At 36.3% G+C, this 24,036-nt stretch overlaps 1 protein-coding gene across 1 annotated transcript in view; it reads right to left on the bottom strand.

Annotated features, from left to right (window-relative positions):
* LOC141429151 (uncharacterized) overlaps nt 1-13,460 on the bottom strand; it is a 41,368-nt gene extending 27,908 nt beyond the window's left edge. The window contains exon 1 of the mRNA XM_074089389.1: nt 13,245-13,460. The gene's annotated coding sequence lies outside the window, so the exon portion shown is untranslated. The remainder of the gene's footprint in view (nt 1-13,244) is intronic.
* Nucleotides 13,461-24,036: the final 10,576 nt, after the last annotated feature.

Below are 24,036 nucleotides of genomic sequence, written 5' to 3' on the forward strand. Positions count from 1 at the left end.
CTCTGACACCTTATACTATTTAATACGAGAGCGAGAGGGACGCTACGATACGAACTTCGAGTTTCGAGTTTCGTAATAGCCCTGCAGGCGCTTAACGAAGTATGTTCGGGTTAATTTTTTGCCATGTGGCTGTAGTCTGACGTAAACTGGTTATCTGTAGAGGTATCTACTTGGTGTAAATGTTCAATAGGTATTTAAGCTTGATTAGTTACAGAACATTGTGTAATATTAATTTACTTGACAATTGGAGGTGGAGATTAAATCTGAATTCAAGCTATGTAATAGTGTAGTGTAGAAGGGACTGGCAAAATCTTGCTGCCGAGAGGGGATCTTTGAAGTCCGAGGGAGAGCTCTATGCCCAGCAGTGGGACACAGAAAATGGCTAGGTAAAAAAATAATTATGTAGAGCGTTTGCGTTTCCTCAAAATGTATAGAACCGAATGTCATTTTTCGAAATGTTGTTTACGTCGATGCAATTACCGTGTATTCACCTAACGTAACATGTTTCTCGCCTGCAACGAAGTGCGGAACAGGGGAACCCCTAGCCTCGGGGGAGGCACGGGGATGTTGCAATTTATAATATGTACTTTTTATGGGGGGCTCCAAACGAGTCCCGAGCGTATTGGATGGCAGCCCACAAGGTTTAATAGCTCTACTGTAGGCACATGTGTTGCACCGGTTTTGTCAAAACTATTGTTTTCGACTACATCACTGAATGAGCAGTAAAATAAACGTTCTTATAGTTGTTGAACCTGAGATCTTATTGTGTAACATTTTTCTGTCACACGTTATAGGTTGACAATACATATCATCATCATCATCATCCCAGCCTATATACGTCCCACTGCTGGGCACAGGCCTCCTCTCAGATCAAGAGGGCTTGGGCCACAGTTCCCACGCGGGCCCAGTGCGGATTGGAAACTTCGCACGCACCATTGAATCGCTTCGCAGGTTTTTGCAGGTTTCCTCACGATGTTTTCCTTCACCGCAAAGCTCGAGGTAAATTTCAAATGTAATTCCGCACATGAATTTCGAAAAACTCAGAGGTGCGAGCCGAGGTTCGAACCCATGACCCTGTGCTTGAGAGGCGATAGGTCAAACCACTAGGCCACCACGGCTTAACAATACATATACGGCCTCTGATTGTTGTGGTTTATGGCTCAAATTCCAATTAAATAATAATGAGTAATTTGGTTTGTAATAAACACTAGCTGTTGTCCGTGACTTTGATAGCCAAGAATTCATTTATCACTATACTGCGGAAACTATACTATTTTCCAGGATAAAGACTACCCTGTGTCTCAGAGTCAAACTATCTCCGTATTTAAATTTCATGTAAGTAAACAGTTCAGCGCTAGGTATAAGTGTGAAGAGGTAACAGACAGACAGACGGAGTTACTTTCACATTTATAATATTATCAAGGATTCAATTCAACATAATCAGTATTGACCGCATCAATCCACTGTATTACGTCTTAGTCCCTAGGGAAGCACTAATACTGTTTAGGAAAGCAAAGGAATTTGCGGCGTCTCACAAGATTGTGGTAACTTTATACAAGGTACATAAGTGATATTAAACTTCTTACTTAAAAATTGTCCACGTAGGTACTTTACGAAATTTGTATCAAACAAAACACCTGGGTGGCTAAGTTTCGCCATACATATCTGTAGAGTATACCTACCTACTAACTGTCGTGAATAGAAACGTGTGTTGTGTAGGTACTTGTCTACAGAAATGACTGCTGTCTCTGTCTAGGAGGGTGGTCGTAGTCGTTACGTGTGTAAGGTGTCCAACCTTACATTTATATAGGTAGGTTCCGCGTCCGTATTCGAGCATACGGTCGTTTTTTGAAAGTACCATTTAAGTGATAAACGAGCGACTTGTAATTTTGTATTAGTTACTCTACTCTTATTTCAAATCCAATACAAATGTTCACTATTAGCCCATGGTATTTTCACAGGTGTTCAAAATTAGGCCTTCAGCTCATAACTAATTTTTTTTCTCATCTATTGTCTTTATTGGCAGTATTGTCACTAATGCTGAGAGTATGCGCAACCGCAGTATCTACCTACCTACCTATCATATCGTGCAAGCCGCACGTCGGAATTGCGACCTGCCGCCCTCTTAGAAACACAACAGCCAAAGGGTCCATTAAAAATTCAGTAGTCTGTGCATTGCGAGTGAAAATTTAATGCGGAAATAGAGGTTTAGTTCGGGCCGTAAAAAAATATATTGTCTCCCATAAAAATAAGTTTTACGCGCCCATAGTAAATGCGGTAAAAGTTACCGTCGTCGTAAATTAAATTATAGGAAACGCTTTGTAAACGAAGAAAATGAAAATTATATTCGTTATTCATATTCTTAAACCTAAAGATGAATTCCTAATAAACTTATACAATAATTCAGTTGGTAATTGTGGGAATATAATGCGAAGCAGGTTTGTGCTAATGTTCAGTGCTAATTAAAATGTCCCTATCGAATCGTTGTAATGTGTGTAACAAATTGGTATCGGCCATTAAGACGATTGTAATGTGGCATATCGGAGCTCCAGCGCTATGTCAGTTATTAGTAACCCGGTCTTACGTCTATTATTGGCCAACAGGTTCCCGGTAAACCAGCGCCAGCTCGTTAACATGCCCACGATATCTAACTATCGGAATAAACTTACTTTCTATAAAAGGAAATCGAAATTATCTCACTGCATGAAGCATTCCATTTCTCTCTCGGCAGTTTCGACGTTCGACCCTCGCACGGTTTTACTTTTATCGAGCGCCCGATTGAAAAATCCACATTCCTCACATATCTGGAATCGCTCCCACATTTTTATATCTCCCTTAGCTGTTGGAACTTTCGTTTTTTCGATAGATCCGACGCCTCAATCGAGCAGTGAGTGTGACATCCGACTTGTATTATCCAATTGTCCGTAGTGGTAGTCACCCACGACCAATCATCGGAATATTACCCGCTGCTCCATTTACGAGCTTATCGTTGTAATGCACCCAAATATCCCGGTTTATTGAATTGCCCCTTGTGGGTCAGTGGCGAAATTTGATTTCCTGTTTCTACTGCCGTCCGGCCGACCCGCCGCGTATTTGAGAAATCCATGTAAGCACTCAAACGCAACCAACAAACTAAGACATAATTTGTCGGCAAACACACGTTGTCGTACTCAAATAAAGTATTGTTTATCAACAAACAAAGGGCTTTTAAATGGGGAGTTCGACGACCTCGCAAAAAAGAATGTTATTGTAATACGATAAAAAGTTAAACAAGACGAGAATACCAATTCATTAAAAGGAAATAAAAATGTGTTAGTGCACCAAACACAGTTAATTGCATCTGTCGCGAACACATTCTAGTTTGCCGTAGAAGGCGGCAGATCTCCGGCTGCAGTATTAATAGCGAGCCGGCCGGCGGTCGTCGCAGATGTAAAGTGGACACCAGTTTAGGAGTGCTCGCGTCTATTTTGATCAAGTGTAAATAAATCTAGCGAGTCACTTTCGACTACGCTTGTCACTTTCGTTGCGCACTGCCGCCTCGCCCAGTCTTGCCGTCCTGCCACCAACTAGCCTGCCGAATGACTAATTCTACTGCGAAAACATTTATCAGATCTAATTTTAATAAAAGCCATGTCAAAATACATCAATTGTTACGGTCACAGCAATTGCTTGCTCTTCGTAACGACATCCGGTTACCGGTTTTAGAAAATCGCAAGCCAATTATGAAAAAGTTGAAGTAATTATTGAGAAGTAAAATAAGTATGTGCTTTTACTTGACAATAACATTGAGATGAGATGACATTAGTGATTTTTGTATGTAGCGTTGGATGGAGTATTAAAATCAGCTTTTAAAATTATAATTAAGTATAAAAAATTTAAGCCTTACACGGGTGGCTGATTCTGATGATGTAGCAGTGAAATAAATCACTTGGCCATGACAATTTCACTTGGACGGAAGTCTCGCGTCGGCTACTTCGACAACAACGCTCCAAAACTACAATAAACATTTTTGATTTATCAACTCCAAAGATCAAAAGGATAAAATATATCACGTTACAAAGCTTTGTATTAGAACCAAATTTCAAAGAAGCTAAATGATGCAGTTTGAGAGACAAGACAATTGTCGGAGCTGTCAGTGAGCAGGGGATGAGCAATGGGGCGATAACAAAACGCGGGACGACCACTGACAGGTTATAATACGTAATAATTAAAGCTGGAAGTACTTGGTTTTTTACGTGCTATATCAATGTAAGAATAAAAAAAGAAGGTAGCAGTAGCACTGTGTAATAGTAATAGTATGACGAAAACACTCGCTGTAGGTATACCTATCTAAAAGAAGGTGTACTTAGGTACTTGAGTGTAAAGTTATATAATAATGAAGTTATCTTTTTTTCATAGTCTAAGAACTTTTAAGACAAAGACTTCATAAACATATGTATAAAATTGTATGTGGATAATGACATGAGAATTAAATTTTACCGTGTGAAGTACTATATACGTTTGACAAATGTTCGGTTTCCACTCATAAGCACGTAGAGAGGTTGCATTGATTAAAGCCATAGTTCGGCACGAAATTTATGCTCATCGATATTAATTAACCAATGACACGAGGTAAATTAAATTCGTTTCCAGTAGACACCATTGTGGCATTTCATTTGCTGATTACATTCTATTTGCTTTAGCTCGGAAATTAATCACTATCGAACACTCGGCCTTCGACGGAAAATAATAAATAAGTTGATGTTCCGACTTAATTATCATCATGTCAATTCATGTGAGTGTGTTTATCTAACGATCGATTGCAGCATTGGAATCAGTAGGTAATTACTCGACACGCTAAGGCTAAATGATGAAATCCGCAACAAAAACCAATGTTAAAGAAATCTGAATCATGTTCATCATCACGAGAGTCTGCCAATGAACACGTAGTCTCGGTCGGAAGTACTATTACTACACATAAGGTGCCTGCATATTTTGCAATGCGTATAAAAGCCGCTGTTATCAGATTTCAGTGATGCCGGCACATTCCTTACGCACGGTCAAATTGTCTCCCACGGACGACACTACATTGTTTATACTTATGTCATCAACATTTTAGCGACAAAGTCTCACGACATAATTAATTGGTCGGTATGTCAAATAAAGCTCGTAATGACATAACAATATAAAGACTATGTTATGCGGCTCCGCGCTCGGTAACCAAAACAAATGTACGCGACACCGTTACAGCGCTTCGCGGAATTAAATAAAGAAAAAATGACAGCGAGCAACGGTAATCTTTGTTCGCTACATAAGGTCGAAGCGCCAGCGCAGTACGGCACAGTTGCTCTTGCAAGATTCTATCAGTGAAAATTGGAGTAATTAAAATGTACGCGATACCGGAACGTTGCAAGCTGTTCTTAGCGCAATTATCTGCTTGTAAACAGCGCTTTGAACTAACGCTACATAAACATTTCGTTACCTTTCGGCTAATAGAGTTATGGTTATTGCTTAGTTTACGTCGTAATATTACCTAGCAGTCGCCAGAGATGCGGCGTAGAGCTATGCGTGTATAAAAGTACAATAAATATTGTAAAGTCGGTCGGTTGTCACCTTCAGTGCACTCTGATGGCACAGTTCCCAGTGAAAACAGTTTTGGCTTCCACACACGCGATCAGAAGCGCGCCGCGCGAGGCGTGGTCGCCCGCAACGCGTTTAGACCCAGACCCACCTCCGGGCTCGAGCTACTGGCAGCCGCTGCGCTAAACTGACATCTTCGCGTGAATAGACCATTAAAATAGTCATGTAATGAGGAAGCCGACCACTGCCTGCACGAAAAGAAAGTGTCTATCAACGACTTAACAAGTTGTACGGCGTTGTTTGTACTTACAAGTTTGTTAATGATTTAAAAACGACGCGTTCCAGTTCGGAAATGAATCAGGCCGTCGAATGCCCCCAAGGACTGATATCGTTATCTGCAAAAAAATTGTACGCGGAAGCCATCTTCATTCTATACAGCATCAGAAAAAGATAAGTTTCTATTCCAGGAATTCTCGATGAACGCGATTAATAAGCACAAAGATGGAGAAAAAATAACCATTGCAGTAACATGCGCTATTGTGTGGCCATAAGGTGAAGTCGGAAGGCGACGTGGGAGCGAGCGCGGGACCGACTTGCTCCGTCGCGGGAAAATCTAACTATGGGGTTCACATCATCCAATGTTAACTTATATAAAAATCGCATTGACTAAATACTTAGCTTTTCCTGCGCGTTCCGAATAAACATAGAGCAGAGTTCTCATTCAACGCGAAACCGATGCGGAACTGAATAGAATAAGAATTAGCCCGACACTATTATGTTGTTTAGATACACTAACTGCTAGTGAAGCGATGAATGCCAGTGCTAAATGTACGTGCAATACAGTAAACGCAGCATGATCTGGTGCTTCCGATCTCGAGAGCGCTTTGAAGTTATATATCCGTACACGGGGCTTTACCAAACTTCATTAATCTCGTTGAAACTGAAGAATTACACGTGTGTAAATTGTTGTGTAGGCAGATACATCTCGAATATCTGTCGGATTTTAATAAATCTCCGTCATTAACTTCCTTGTCAAAACTTTTCCATCTTAGGAACTTTGTGTGCCAGCTATTTCCAAAATTCTCAAGTAAGTAGAATGGATTTTAAATTACGGTTTGTATTAGAACATTTTTCTCCCGCGTACTATTACAATAGGTAGCTTTTGATTTCAAATAATATAATAAAATAACTATTGCTCTTGTCGAATTAAAGACATTTGCATATTTCTCGATTTGCGTACCCGTATTGTCGAGCAAAGAATGCCAACTAAAGTCTTAATAAATCATCCAATTTAGTATCTAAATGCAGTTTAACACTTACACCGTCTTTAATTTACTTTATTGCTTGTGTGAGGTTTGAACTCTCCATGCCGCATACAGTTTTTTAGCCGCTGAAGATTATAACTTCAATAACCATCTGGGGTAAGTATTCTGACTAAACAGTGATCTGTTTAGTCTGTTTGGCTCAAATTATGATTATGGTAAGACTATAAGTAGGTAAGAATTAATCAATTTTAAAGCAGTTTTGAATTTCAAGAGTATTTAAATTAGCATCGTTGTGCCACATTCACATGCTCTGATATTAGATACAAGTTATAAAATTTGTTACTTTAAAATTTAATGGGTTTCATTTAGTTTCATCGAAACGTTCATTGAACGACTTCGGGTGTGTCAGTCGCGCCGTAGACGCATTTTTTGCTACAGGGTGTGTCTAACCAACGAAACTGTTCATGCACATTAGTATTCGATAGATACTTAGTAGTAGTTACAAAATAATGACATCAAACTTAAAATGTTTATTAAAATTTATTTAACGTCTGCTTTGTTTCTCTAGGACACTAGAATCGTCTAGTTACTCGTATCACCGTTCTCGTTCTCATGTTTCTTGCACTTACCGTTACAAAAAGTGATACTTGCACAATTATAAGCCTAAAGGTCATAAGTACTTAACATACATCGCAAGGTCACGTTAGAACTTAAAATGTAGTAGGTAGGTAAATACGTAACACTATTCCTTACAAAAAAGACTTGTCTTAAAATATTAACTAAAATGGAAAAGCAACTCTACAGTCTATAACTTTGTTAAGTAGCTTAATTTGACTTTAGCAGTCGGGGCCCATTCAAAATCGTGCCTATCTCGAAAATTCCCAGTAGGTCTGTACCTAATGGGTCCCGACTGTTGTAGTTTTAAGTTAATTAACAGAATAGGTACTTTACTACCAGATCTATTTTTTCCATTTTAATTTCAAATTAATGTTTTTTTAAGGTTTATTGTCTTTTTTTTTTTTTTTTTGATGGCCATTTTCACAGCCTAATATTAATAGCCTAAATTTTCGTACCCATATTGTTTTTGATATATTATATACTGTATGTCACTCGGACAGGTTTGACGAATCTAATGATACTTCGTATGTTGAAAACCGTCCAGTTGTTTAGGCTACGGACCTCTCTAGAGAAATAGACGTATAAACAATCATTCAAAAACGCTCGAAAAACATAACCCTCCTTCGGGTAGTCGGATAAAATGGACGGGCCAATTTTATTTTAAATCAATGTTCAAATTTTTCAAAAAGGACAACAACGCAACCAAAAGTCCTAAAAAAATTGTACTACAAACTATGTACACTAATTCTGTAATTTAATCTGCAACTCTGCGGTGGCAGCACGACCGAGTGCTTACATTTCTGGACAGCATTGTGCCATAGATTGCTGGTCGTAAACGCATACAAAACCCTTAACTGCAATACAATGCAGTCATAAGATCTCTTGTTTGCTTCTTTATAACCATTATACAGCCATTAGGGTCGATTAGCTACCATTTCTTCAGCAGGTACATGTTACAAAAAAGAAACACACAAAACAAAAACAAAAAAGGTACAAAAAAGATTTTTATCAGAGTTGGTTGTTTTATCAATCAAAATCCACATTCATCCACTGCTAGGTAGGTAAAGGTTCATTTTCAAGCCACTTTTCCCGGTTTTGTACAAGTCTCTGCATCATATATATTGTCGTTTACGTCATCTGAGTTAACTAACTGATTCAATAATGCAACATTTAAGCAAAAGTCAAATAAAAAGTTAAGAAAACAGTTGATTATGATAAAAGGACTACCTATTCGACTTACTATTTATCTACCTAGTTATTTATCGATAAAATTAGATAAATTGTTAAGTCTTCTGCCTTATTAGATGACGTTTTTCTTGGAAGCGGATGTTTGAAAAACTGACGAGTTTGTTTGATGGAGTATATGATTTTATCACTAGAACTGAAATGCTCAATTGGACATAGCAGCAGTCTTTTATTTGCGGTAAAGTAAAAGCAGAAACGATTTCCACGACCTAAACCGCAGATAAAATAAATTTAAGTCACGTTTTCGGTGTGATTTAGTTAATTTAGCACAAAGTGTTGGTTTGTTTCATGACAAGATTTAAGAATAAAGCAGTCCTGTGGGAACAAATAATGAAATGGACTCTAATGGCTCGACTTTGATCTTCGCTTATATGTCGTTTGTTTTTGGGTTTTCTGTTACTAAATCAAACTGAGTTTATTAAATCTTTTGCAATAAAGCAACTGGGTGAAATGGAATACCAAAAGGTGGACTGATGACCTAATCAAAATCATAGTCGCTAGTCATGCTATGATGCAGAAGGTCAACAACCGTTTATTGGGAAGCTATTTAAAAAAATATCATATTAAATTATTGTTTCTAATATAGCCAAATCAATACCCGGTATTAGAAACTAATACTTAACACTACCAAATTACACCAAATTAAAATCAACTCAAATCACCTGAGCATTCTTATACCTAGGACTTCTCATATTCAACACGTTTCCCTAGACATATTTGACCAGTGTTAATCGGGTACTTAACTAAATTTCTTAGTTATGTTGAGAAAAATATTATACAAACGTGAAATCTGCGTAACCAATACCTAAAATGCCTTTACTGGGACTGGTAACAGTGGTAACGGTGACAGAGAGCTAAGCACATCACACGCGACGTGCCAGACATCGTGATGAGCGGCCCCCTAGCACGCTAGGCAACCTCAATCCTCAGACCAAAATCACCCGTCCCTTTTGCAAAACACTACTTAAAAAGAGACAAGGATAGTCCTTATTTTCTTTCTTTCGTATGCTAAGCCTTCATGGGAGGTTACGGGTACTTAAAGAATCGAGGCTGGATGACGCACGCGCAGTTTTCAGATGTTTGTTTAACGATTATTGTTATTATGGCGATTGTTGATCTGGGTTGTGGAGGTGGGTCAGAAAGTGTAAACAGGGTTAAATGGAACCGATGTCGGGTCGGGTTCCTTGTGATAACCATTACATTTATTGGTGTACTGTGTGTTCCTATTTTATTTATCATTTTAAATAACGACTAATGATATTGATAAGATAGCACAGAATATATAATAGTACAAGATAGATAAATATATTGGACCAATACATTTTTTTCATGTACTCATTTATTTATTTATTTTTAGGTATTTACTTTTGCATGGATTTTGATGCAAAATCTAAAAATAATCTTCTAAGTTTAATTAGGTATAAATAATAGGTACAAGATACAGGTGGAAAACCTAAAGCCAGTAAAGAAAAGTCAGATATTAGTAGATACAGTCGGACCGAACAAAAACATTTTAGATTTCTTAACGCGCGTGTTAAAAAGGTTAAAATATGTTATGACTTTTAACAATAACAATAGATATACTAATAAACGAATATGCCCTACATCAGCTTGTCCTTAATCGCAGCCGGGACATATGGTAGACTCATCACATCTGTTTTGATCAACCTATGTTATCAAATAGATTATACGCAGTGGTGTGAACCAAAATGACCTAGTAGTATTGTGGCCGAGGGACTTATTGTCCGATTTGACACCTGTCACTTCTATACAAACTGCTTGTTCTTATTGTTTTAGTTTTGTTTATGTTGTCAACGTCTCGGGGTACCTATGCTACACATAGTATATTAATCAGTAAAAATATAATCAGTATATTAATCAGTAAAAATTTGACGACCGGATGGCTAAGTGGTTAAAGAACCTGACTACGAAGCTTGAGGTCCCGGGTTCGAATCCCGGCCGGTGCAGATATTTGTATGAATAATACGAATGTTTGTTCTCGGGTCTTAGATGTTTAATATGTATTTAAGTACTACGGGCTACGGGACAGGGGTTGCGACCCCCGCTCCGGGTCGTACCTGGTTCAGCAGGTGGCGCTGACCATACAGCGGGGAAATGCTGCTGGCATTATGGGCACCTTTGAGCCGGGTACGACGCGGAATGGTGGTTTTTAGGTTGTATGTAGTTAAGGTCTTAGTTTGTAGGTTATATTATAGGTTTTAGGTTAATTTTATTTTGTTTAGTTTAATTTTTAGTGGGCTTAATGTAATACTTTATATATATTGTTTGACAAATAAAATATTAATGCATGTTTAATTGTTTTTAAGTATGTATTTATCTATATAAGTATGTTTATCCATTGCCTAGTGTCCATAGTACAAGCTTTGCTTAGTTTGGGACTAAGTCAATTGGTGTCAAGTGTCCCATGATATTTATTTATTTATTATTATTAATTAAAAACACTACTTTTAAATACTACTATTGTTAGTTATTCCCGTGGAGGAGATTAATTGTATTGTATTTTATTGTAAAGAGAAAAAAGAAATGATAAATAATACTCGTATAATTAATTGGGTGCGGCTTCTGTACGACCTGCAATTGTCGACCCAAAATGAACCACACTAACGACACGATAATTACAATTACATGTCGTATAATAGCTGAATGTAGTGAAGTGACGCTGGTATATGCCCTTAAAGCATAGTGTGTATGACTGGCTACTGGATGTAGACAGGTAACAGTTGCAACACAGGATTGCTCAGCCACTTACCACTGTTCACAATTTGGCCATATAATCCTGATCGGGTTTATTAATCACAATACTTTTGATGTAAAACCGGTAGGTATTTCTGGGTTGAATTATGAACGGTTGCAAGTGGCTTTATTTATCGTATGGGCCATGTTGTCCGACCCACGTTCCCGTGTGACTTAGGTGAATTTTTTGTTTGTTTGTTTGTTTATACTAGTGTAGTAATAAAGTGTTGTTTTACAGCGTATTTATCAAATACACAAACTACTTACCCCTCTTCAAAAAGTTGACGTATCTAATCTTTCTTACCGACATAGACAGTTTTGTAATTTTTGTATTTTAATTAATTTCGTAATTAAGTTTTCTTTATATGACTGGAAGAAGATGAAGCAGCAATTTTTTGGTTTGAGATAATGTCATATTCCACAATTGACGTTCCGAAGTCCATTGATTGTGAGAAGGCAAATATAACAAGCGCAATGTGTACACAAACAGCAACAACAGTCAACAATTTATAAGGCGATAATAATTCTTCAGTTTAATCATTATCTACCTACTTGCTTAATATTATTGTTATATAGGTAAGTATGCGTTTTGCCTATTCATTAACAGATTGTATTAGGATTTTTTCGACATTTCCGTCTACTTAAGTATGAAAGACTTCAACGCGCGGCGTCGACTGAAGATAAACAAAAAAATTGGTGATTTCTAACACTTATTATAAGTAAATAAACTTAAAGGTCATTAACAGGTTGGTATTGTACTTGCGATTGGAAACTGGTTTTAGTTACAAGGCAGAGAGATAAATCATGTACTTTTGTTAATTTATAGCTTTGCATAAGGCAGTGGCGTTTAATATCAGGGTCACACGTGCGGTTAAACTTAAAACATAATTTAGAAAAGAGGTTTAAAATCGAAGTTAAATTGCAAGTGTGTATAATGGTCCCAGCCAGTGTCGTTGTGTTCAACTAGCAACTAATGTAAATAATAAACTGATTAGGTACACGTTAATTAGTCACAATCTGTTTGAAATTAATGTGATGACATAATAATAATATACCTGGTTACTTGTTTTAATTCTTAAAATTATATAATGGTTAATTACGATTTTAACGTTTGCAGGAATTGACAATAAGTCGATCATACTTAAACTAGCCTCAGTAGCAAGAGAAATACCTGCTAAGCTTGAAATAGTAGTTAATAAAAATAAAACTTTTATTTTGTTTAATGGTTTATGGTTTAAGATATTTATTTCTCATAAGATTTACACAAATCACTTACTGAGAAAACAATCATTTCTTAAATCTAATTTGTTTTGATATTTTTACCCCACTCACTTATTTAAATATGCAGATGATGATACCTTTGCGTTGCGGGTATGTTTGGAATAATCATCTCTAAAAAAATGGATTTATCTTCTAAATATTTAAGGATTAACCCATTAATAATGTTTGCTATTTATGAACTACCTACTATTTAATGTTTTAGACTATCGCGGTCATTACTAATTTTATGAATTAAATTCGGGTTTTGTTTCAATTTAATTAATAGAACTACTATTAATAAATAACCTAATATTTGAAGCTACTTGTCGTGTTCATAGGCTATATTACCCCAACTTTACTTAGGCAGCCGTTCCCTACAGCGCTCTTGGTTCCCCAGATCTTTTTAGCTCGTCCCTCGCATCGGATACACGCAACGACCTTCCAATCGGTAAAATAAGCACCGCGAAATACAAAGGGCGTGATCCCGCCGCATAAATCTCACATTAAAATTACGACTAAAACCCAAAACAAAACACAACTCACCGGAACACGCCGTAGCACAGTTGTATTAAACTCCAATGCGCAGTCACAAAACACAGATTAGGAATTAGGATTGTCACAAACTGTTTTCAAGCACTTAGTTTCATTCACGATCGTCGATTGTTTTTTTTTCGAGTAAAGTTTCGCAGGCGGGAGCGGCGCGGGACACACGCGGCGCGCTCGGAGGACTCAAGTCGAATGAATGATGCGGTTGCTCGCCAGCGCTCGCGAGCCGAATGCTGAGCGAAGCGTTTCGGCAGCTGACAGTTTCCGCGCGGAACGAGAAAGAAAATTAAATGCACTTTGCTGCACTTCGATTCGGCTTGCGGCGGTCGGTGGAGCTTTTTACCTGACTGCGAAGAAGGAGGGTTATTGGTAGATATAGGTAAATGCAAAGGAGGTAGAAGGTTCTATTCCTTTGGCTGGGTCGAATGCTTAGGCCCGAACTAACTAACGATGGGAAGCGGTCCACGCTAAGATAAAAAAAGTAAACAAACATTAATAAAAAAAAATATAGGTAATGATTATACGGCCAAAACTGATAAATTTTGGTTTTTAACACGGAGTTTTAAACACTTAGCAGTACGCAATGATCGTGATAGGGAATGGTCAGTGCCCCACTGCTGGAAGACAGTTTTGCGTGCTGCGCAAGTGGTTGTTGTGGACGAGACTTCGAATAAGATGTGGTTAGTGTAGTGTTGAACCCCACGAGTGACAATAATAGTTGTCATGAAGACGAGGGTAGTTTTTCGCCGCCACCGCCTGCACAAAAAAACCGGCCAAGAGCTCTTAAACTACTAATAATTCTCAAGAAAACTTAACCGTTATAGTTTTCCTTGTAAGTTTGATATACTTACTACCATCCTGAATTTTTTCAAATTTTTCCATCCTTAAGGTTCAAATTGAAATTAACGTTAACAATACTAAGTACCTAACAAGTGACTAGTTAACTATTTTCTGACACATCCGCACTTAAAAGCAAATCATGCCAGCACCCTCGGACATACGTTACTGTATTAACATTTCGCTTGAATGATCTTTATCTGCCATTACAGTTATTTTTCTTTTGTTTTTATGCGTTTATGATTTTGTATTGCCTGTGGTATTGTTTCAATTACGGTGCAAACCATTTACAGTAATGGTACCATAGGTCGCAATAATGGTTTGATGTTTGAGTTTGTTTACCTAGTTCATCCTGGGTTTGTAATTAAGGACCTAAGTCGTTCATTATTCAAAGACAAAAAAATGCACATTGTGTGATTTTCCATACACCTAGATTTATTCAGAAGAGAAGTGGTCATTGAAAAAATATTTGCTATTGAAAAAGTTAAAAAAAAAATGAAAATCATGGCCAGAAACCGCTTTAAACTTGAAGTTCAACTACTAAATAAATCTTAAATCTAATGTATGAAGATGACTTCGATAAGTTAAGACGAGGTATCTGGTTTTCAATTTGTTGACACCAGTTGTTGGGCAATCCTGTAGGTATTATGTAATTATCAACATCACAAAGAAGTAAAGAAAAACTTTTTTAGTTTTTGAAAAATAAGCAATCAAAATATGACAGAAATTGTATTTACTTGGCGTATTTAAGCGTATAATATTCACATTCGCATTCGTATTCAATTCGCGAATGGTGGTAGAGTTTGGCAATCGAAAGATCAGACTGAGTTTACTTAAGAACTTTTCACATGGCAACAAAAATAGTCGATGGTCAAACACGCCAAGCGTCATTTATTCGTCTTCATATTCCTTTATCGTAGGTTTAATAGAAACGAGTTAGAGCCATTTATAATAAACGTAGGAAGTGCTCTGAAGAGTCCTTGTATGAATATTTGTACCCTGACTTTAATGACATTAATGATTAAATAATAAACTGACTTTTATTTTTACTAACCCATATTCTATTTATATCGACGCTGAAACGACTAATTGACTAACGTGCATTTTGCAAACTACAACAGAGCGATAAACCGGCCAAGAGCGTGTCGGACACGCCCAAAATAGGGTTCCGTAGCCAATACGAAAAAATTAAGAAATATTTTTCTAAGGATTTCGTATTTTATACGGAATCATCCAAGTTTAGGTATATTTTATACCTTAGGCTGCTATTTACTCTTAAACTACTAATAATTCTCAAGCAAACTTAGGCTTTATAGTTTTTCTTGAAAGTTTGATATACTTACTACCATCCTGAATTTTTTCAAATTTTTCCAACCACCGGTTTAGATTTTAGAGGGGGAGGGGACGCTTGATTTTAATGAAAAATTGCACTTTAAAGTTGAATATTTCGCAAACAAATCACTGAATCGAAAAATCGTCTAAGCAAACCCCTAATGGTTAAAAGACCTAAAGTTTAAAGTGCAAATTTTCATGAAAATTGAGCGTCCCCCCCCCTCTAAAATCTATGTCGGTGGAAAAATTTGAAAAAATTCAGGATGATAGTGAGTAGGTGTATTTTCAAGGAAAACTATAACGGCTTAGTTTGCTTCAGAATTGTTAGTAGTTTAAGAGTAAATAGCAGCCTAAGATATAAAATATACCTAAACTTGGAAGATTCCGTATAAAACATGAAATCCTTAGAAAAATATTACTTAATTGTTTCGTAATGGTTACGGAACCCTATTTTGGGCGTGTCCGACACGCTCTTGGTCGGTTTTTTCATTCTCAGCTTTTATTTGCCAAACTCTAATTGATATTCTCAGGCACGAATGTGAGAGAAACCTTTCGAGCGTTCGTTAGGCACACCAGTAGGGTCTTATTAAAAATTAAGTGAGTACTAATTATGTTTGGGTCTTTTTATTACGCAACAGGTCGACCTAAGTAAGTAACTCGAGTATGTAATGAATTAATTGAACCTGTTGGGGCTATTGAAAAATATCAGGTAACTCTGTACATGTCAATTAATATTGTGAGATGAATTTACAACATAAACTAGCTTTTATGACGGGTTTGGACCTACGCGTGGGACCGTTTTGAGTTTTAACGTGGAAGAGGCTTTATTCGGAAATATTATATTAAACAAGACTAGAATAAAAGCATTTTAGTAACTATTTAAATGTTGCCTGCACTCACACATATATAGGTAGGTACATTATAAACAAGCATGCACGCAAGTAAGCAGGCATAGAACAGCAAATTTCGAGTAGTACACATTTGTATACCTACCTACTCGTAACATACATATCTACGAGTTTACAAATTTGGCAGTTATATCGTATAATCAATAATAATTGTCATCCAATTTACCATAGGTACACTTACAGTCGGTGCCCTAACATAAGTATTCAATTTTCTATGTAACTATCAGTAAAAAGTGTATAAACCGACCGTACATACAAATATAAAGTTTTTTTTTTAATATGATGCATGGATAATGAGCAAATGGGTTACTTGATGAAAAGCAATCCCCCCTCTAAAGAAACAGTAGGCTCGTTTTAAAAAAAAAGTTTATTTAATATTGTCTAAAAAATTATTAGTGCCCAGGATTCACGAATTTGTTTTTCATTTGTGTTGAAATTTTTAATAGTTAGCTAAGCCCAAGCGAATACCGGACCCTTGCATTTTTGAGTGTTAAACACACGACATAATGGCAAGAAAGCAGAATTAATTTAAAGTAAAGTGTAAGTAATGAAATGAAGCGTCACTTCCAAAATACACACTGATCTGTATTATGATATTTTTTATATTTTTTCGTTTTTCAAATCAACGGATCCGTTCCGAAAGGAGTTAGCGATAAGAAAGTTACTGCAATGTGTGCCAGCTGTGTAAAAACGCTAGAATAAAGAAAACAAAATTAACCTATACTCGCACTTACACGTAAGACAATAAAATATTGATATCCGTGTAAGCCCAAGTGGCTACAAGGGCAGCCAAGTTTTATAGTACTGGCTACATAATACTTTAAGCTCAACAACTTTTAAGCTCTTAGGAGGAAACATAATTTACAAAGAAAAGGTCCCTCAAGTGCAATTTCCTCCTATGATAAGATATTATATTTAACTTTTCATGTAAAAAGGATTGATGATCTCTTAAGGACTTACGGGTGACAAAGAGCTCATAAAGGGCAGGAGGTGAAGGTCAATGAAGAATGATGACCATAACGTTTATACGGAGTATTGGAACATCATAAAATTGAGCAACAATAATAAAGATTCCATTGTAAATATTAATAAAATTGTATAAGTGTTATTATATATTTATGGAGCCGTATTCTTGTTTACACAATTTATTTATACCCTTAATTTTGATCAGCCTATAATTATGTTGAAATTCATGGTTAGATTTTAGGTCTAGTGGTCAAGTGCATCTTTTTACTATTTACACGACTGCCAATTTGGGTGTTTGTGCTTACATAATGTTTTTTTTTCATTGATAAATATTTAATCGTTACTGAATATTCATGAATGAATAAAAACCTGAAATTACTTTCTTATCGTTGCAACACAAGCCATATCACATTGAAAGTGAGAGTTACCTACAATGGGTGGCAAGTCATAACACCGCCTCCTTATAATCAACGTAAGGCATAATGTGAATAAATTAAATGTTATATTATAGTTACACTGCATGAATTAAAATTAATATACGTAACCGAATCAAATTAGTATTAGGTGTAAAATTCCTTACAAAAAGAGACTTTAATGTTCAGTTCTGAATAATCATTTCTTTCATGGCCTACGTGCCAATAATTTAATTTATTTATAGTTTGATTTATTTAATTTTAATTTAGTTTTAGTATGTTCATTGTAATCTACCTTGTATCAATAAAAGTTGACGTAACTTGATTAGCTATAGCTTATAAGCTTCAAATTAATTTCAGTTAGATATATGTATAGACAATCGTTTCTTAAAACAGTATATCAATGTTTCAAACAAGATGAAAACAAAGTTCTACAAAACATACCAACGTGGAGAAATCTTTGTAAACAATAAACCCTCAGTTTACAAAGTGATAAAGTGGCTACGCCATAATTTTATTGCGTGTAATAATTCGGCCAATACGAAGCTCATAATATTATAACGAGCGAACGAGAACTTTCTTCTCAGTTTATGTGCGTTGCAAACGTTTATAGCTCTAATTGTTGTGTACTTATAATGCAACTGTGTTGCACGAATTGCTCGGGATTGTTGTGAAACAGGAACACAACGTAAGAATTCTTACACTACGACAGGACGTTACATCGATTTACTTGCACTTTTAAAGTAGGTAGTTTTATTATTCGCGATAACATGTATTTATACAGTCTAGTGTGTTTAGCTTGATGTCATTGACTATTTTTGAAACCACATACGTGTCAAAATACCAATCAAAACGGTGGAAATCTGTGTATTGCTACTACCGCTCAAATTTTTTTTTTTAACTACTTACATACGTTCGAAAACAACTAGAGGTGTTTTTCTCTAAACTACTCGCGATTCAACTCCAACTTTATTTCATCCATCTTCAAATGATAGTGTCACAAATATATTTACACAAGTAGGCTTTTTAGTCACATTTTTAACATATTTTTGCTGCATATCGTTTTCAAACCTCAGTGTTTCACTGAATTTTTAAGTCGAAGTTATAGCGATTTCCTTGTCTTTGTATTTCTAATGTTGTTCCATATTCGACCGTCAATCAGCTCAGCCTATTTAATTCCAACTGCTGAGCACAGGACTCCTCTCAGAATGAGAGGGCTTGGGCCATAGTTACCCCGCGGGCCCAGTGCGGATTGCGAACTTCACACATACCATTGAATTACTTCACAGGTGTGTGCAGCTTTCCTCGATGTTTTCCTTAACCGTAAAGCTCGTGGTTAATTTCAAATGTAACTTCGCATATGAATTTAAAAAAAAACTCAAGAGGTGCGGGCCGGGGCTTGAACCCGAACCTGAACACGAACCTCTGCTTGAGAGGCGATAATTTCAACAAACCACTAGGCCACCACGGCTTTTTCCACCATATTAACAAATATTTTGGGCACTAAATATTCGAATTGTGGGATTACGTAACGTCAAAGGATTTGTCTCGTTACCCGTAACAGGGCCTATGCTGGGACAGATGATCCCAATTAAAAACGGGGTTGTCCAGAAATAATATAAAATATCGCGTGCGTTATACTACCTCTGCGTTACGTAACGGTCATTGGCCCTTAGAGGGAGGTAGGGCAAAAGTTTTTTTATATGATAATTTAAAAACGAGCTAGCGGTCACCTGGTGGAAAGCAATCAAAGCAACGCAGCTCAACTATGTTATGGACATCCTTAACATAATATAAGATGCATTACGGTTGCTTTGCCGGCCCTTTGAGAAAAGAGTGTGCTCGTTCTTTGAAGATGCCCAGTAAATTTGCCTCCTAAAATGATTTAGATGAATAGATGACTAATTTTATTTTGAGCACAAATCGCCTTTAAACCTACTTTACACTACCGAGATTTTACAGATCTAAGTTCTTTTTACTGCAAGTAACAGGATTTAATGTGCGATACTAAACTTTTGAAGTACCTTAAATTATTACCTATCAGCGGGATGTTTATAATACCTACTCGGCTTCAAAAAAGGACGTTCGTTGTTCTCAATTAGATTATACTTTTCCTTGTACGTCGATATCTTCGTCGACTGTTAACCGATTTTGAATGATTCTTCTTCTGTTAGATAGTATGTTTCTGATGAAGAATAAGTTGTTTTTAACCACGATACAATTTGGGCGGTAGAAAGGCGCGGCATCTTCCGCAATCCGAGACACAGCGAGCACAGATGTCACGACGACACTTTCTTCCATCACGCATAATTTTATACATTTCGCGAAGTCGCATTGAGTTGAGCACTTCTTGAGTAGTAAAATGGTATTGTTATATGCGGTGACTTGGAGAATTAGTGTAACTAACATTCGCTTAAATGAGTTTAAACTTTATGTTACCTGATACGTCATAGATGCTTTATAGGTTGGTGGTAGTTGTTACCGGCGACTCCGTCTGTAAAGAATTCATTATTCGTTTATTATACTAACTTAGAAAAAAACGGCCTTTAAAAAACTTTTTAGATTTTATCATACGTTTCGAAAAATCGACATACATAACAAATGATTTAAAAAAACTGAGCTAAAGAATCACATTATAAGCCACATGCTTTTCTCTCTATTTTATGTTAATAAGGCTCTTAGTTTAGCTGTGTCAAAATGTATAGAAATGTCAAGCTTAAACCAGATTTAACGAATAAATCTACATTTTTCCATACAAGACCACTCAATTATAATTTAAATACAAGACTAAACCAAATAGAAGTTTACCAACGCATCTCGTATTCTAATGTACAAGTCTCCGCTTATCTCGAAGTGATATTTTGCTCTAGTGCTCCGACTGTTTCTCAAATAAAAGGACCTTAGCGATTCAATCCTATTATAAAATAAATCTATTTTTGTACAAGCCTTAGTCGATAGAGTTAACTCTGTAACCGACAGGCAAAAGAAAACTGGAGAAACGATTTATATTCAGCAGTACATATATTTGCGGGGAAATAATAAAAGCCGCACGTCACGTGAGCGAGGTAATCGGCTTTGTTTTTTATACCTAAGTACTACCTCTACGTACCCAGCCTAGGTTTTGAGATCTAGCTGTACTTTTATCAGTGTGCTTCTTCAGATTCTTAGAAATGATTTATTGAGGTAATGGCACTCGCGATACTGACCCAGTCTATGCGAAGGCCGTCGAAAAGCCGAAAAGTGTAAATGATGTGTATACTGTAATTTTGTTTAGGTACAGTGTAACTTTTATGCTAAATAAAAAATATTCTTATTCTTGACTATGTTTCACTATTTAAAATAAAAGGACTTGGATAGTCATATTATTATTCAGAAATAATAACATAATTTGCAGGTGGTAAGACCTTGTGCAAGGTCCGCCCGGATTGCTACCACCATCTTGCTCGCTAATCCTGCCGTGAAGCAGCAATGCTTGTACTGTTGTGTTTCGAAGTGGAAAGTAAGACAGCCGGTGAAATTACTGGCACTTGAGGTATCCCATCTTAGGCCTCTAAGTTGGCAACGCATCTGCAATACCCCTGGTGTTGCAGATGATTATGGGCGGTGGTGATTTCTTACCATCAGGAGACCCACTTGCTCGTTTGCCATTCAGACGAATAAAAAAAATTAAATTACGGAGCTAAGTAACTTTACCCCTTTTAAATATATTCATCATAATTCTAAATTCGTGTGTTTAGCGATGGATACGATTAATGGAAATAAATAAACTCCAAATGATTTTTTATAATACCATTAATACTATTATTATGTATTCTGTACTGATACTTACTGTACTCAGCCAAGTAAAAACTTAAGTCACCTTTTTGCTTCACTTCGATTGCTTAAAAAAAGGCGCCACTTACTTAACGCCAACGCTTATTTTACATACACTCTGTTTGCAACTAAGCGGCAACCTACAACGAGACTAATTAACCTTATTGGGATAATCAATGCCTTTGGTATCTCAACATATTTTAAGCAATTACACGTAAAGCCATTTAGATCTGACGTTAACAATAAAAGATCAAAATAAATGAGACAGAGCCAAATAACAATTCAACATGTAAATTATAAAGGTAAAACAGTGTTGCAATTTATTTGTAATAATTAATGTTATAATGCAATTTTTCATAAAACGCCATGTGTTACCATATCTCGAAGCTTTTAGTATTAAGCAAATAAAGGCTTTATGTAACACCGCCGTGTATCAGCTAAATCTATTTAAGTAGATAGGTATACTCGTCAAAATTAGAATATTTCTAGTCAATCCTAATTATATTACTTTTCATCACACTTGCTCGTAAACAGTGTCGTAACATGCAGGCTACCTTGGTTCCAACTCCCCAAATAAAACCCTCGACCATTATGCGCTTGTCATGAAACCCGTGGTTGGTAAATGAGTCATTGCGCGTACATATTTTCTTGTCACGAAGCCCAAGGTCGGTAATGAGTCATCGCCCGTACTGATGTTGCTGCGCCGTGCGCGCGCTGCTGCAGGACCACATGCACACGCACGCTGTGGCGCATGCTGCGAGAGGGGGAGGGGGAGGGCGGTGCTACCAAGAGCGCAGCCTAAGCTATTGGCAATATTTGGAAGAATTATATTTTTTATTTTACAAATATAAAATTTTACTCGCAAATGTGATGAAAAACATTGTATGTCGCACGGGTGGTACTAAAATTACGAACATCGACTCATTAAAGCCCTCAGTCTTAGATTCTCGTTCGTAATTCCTTATTTACCGCCCTTAAGACACAATGTACTATTACCGCGTTCTAATTCTGAATGATACTAGTGCAATACCTAAAAGAAATTACGTTACGATCCTTGGTCTCCCCCCAACAATTTTGCAAATTTTAAAATCAGTGGCTAGGCAAATGACAATTGGTTACGCTATATAGGTACCTACCTGACTTGTGAAAGGAATTAATTTTATTATAATCCTTGATCTGTTGCCGTTTGCAAAACATCGTGTGAAATGCTGCCACCAAAAATACAATGCACTTGAGTAACTCCGTAACTTACTTTGTATTGCTTAAATGAGACCGATTACTTTGATTAGCGTGCTCTTGAACATATTTTGACCATATTATATATTTAAATATAGCGTATAAGTATGTGTTATTAGTGGAATATGTATTGTATAGAATATACAATAGACATGTCGTGTTGCAGACATGAAAGTAATTGGGTTTAGCTTACTACTTATAAGTATATATTTTCTCTTGTAAAAAAAGTTGTTATTTTTAAACAATTCATATATTTTATACCCTTCTTTTTTCTTACCTGCTTACTTTTATGCTAAATTGAATACATAAATTTATCTAAATTATTTTTGATGTTTCTGAGTGGCTTACGTGTACAATAACTCCTTAGCAATTTAACTGAATATTTATATGCATGTATAATATTATTGTGCATAACTAAGAAAACAAACATAATTAACAAACGCTGCTTACTTTAAGGGATCTCTACCAGTCAATGGATGAGAGGAGCATTTATACGAGTACCTACGACAGAGAGTGAGTTTAAAGGTCAGAAATGGTGAGTTTTTGTATTTTGTGAATTAATATTATTTAAACAAGTAATAACTTTTCAAGCAGTCAAAAGGTACCAACGAACTTTATCCGTATGATAAGCATGGATAATCATACATGACACACGTGATAAGGACATTAAGCCCTTAAATTGGTTTCAAAAGGTGATTTTTGCATAATTTTGTAACACAGAATTAATCACGAATGATTCATTTGAAGTCACGGAGTGGTATTTCAAAATTACGACATCGATAATCATCAGATTAAAGTAGATATATAGGTACGTATGACGTACTCGTATTGCAAGGATTGAAGGTCCTTAAGTAATTCAAATGGACTTTATAAAAATATTGCCCTATTTTCCAAATTTTATTCATGTCATTCGGGACTTTGATTTTATTCGATTTTATTCATGGAAGCCCAAATTCTGTTTTTTTTTTTATATTTTATGTTTCGATATTGTCGAATCGAATATTAAAATACGAGTATGAAATACTCGACGGAAAACAACGACAAATTTACTAACCAATTTCCTCGTATTCGTTTGTAACTTTTACTTGTGTTATTGTTTCAAAGGAAAATCTAAATTAAAGTTTTATGCAACCACGTTCTGGTTTGCCTGAATAGGGGACTGTGGATTCGAACCTGGGCCACATCACTAAGTTTTCGGAATTTGTGTGCGAAATTACATTTGAAATTTACTATGAGCTTTACGGCGAAGGAACATCAGGAAACCAGGAAACACATGCGAAGAAA

Source organism: Choristoneura fumiferana, chromosome 6 (assembly GCF_025370935.1).
Source record: "Choristoneura fumiferana chromosome 6, NRCan_CFum_1, whole genome shotgun sequence".
Lineage (NCBI taxonomy): Eukaryota > Metazoa > Arthropoda > Insecta > Lepidoptera > Tortricidae > Choristoneura > Choristoneura fumiferana.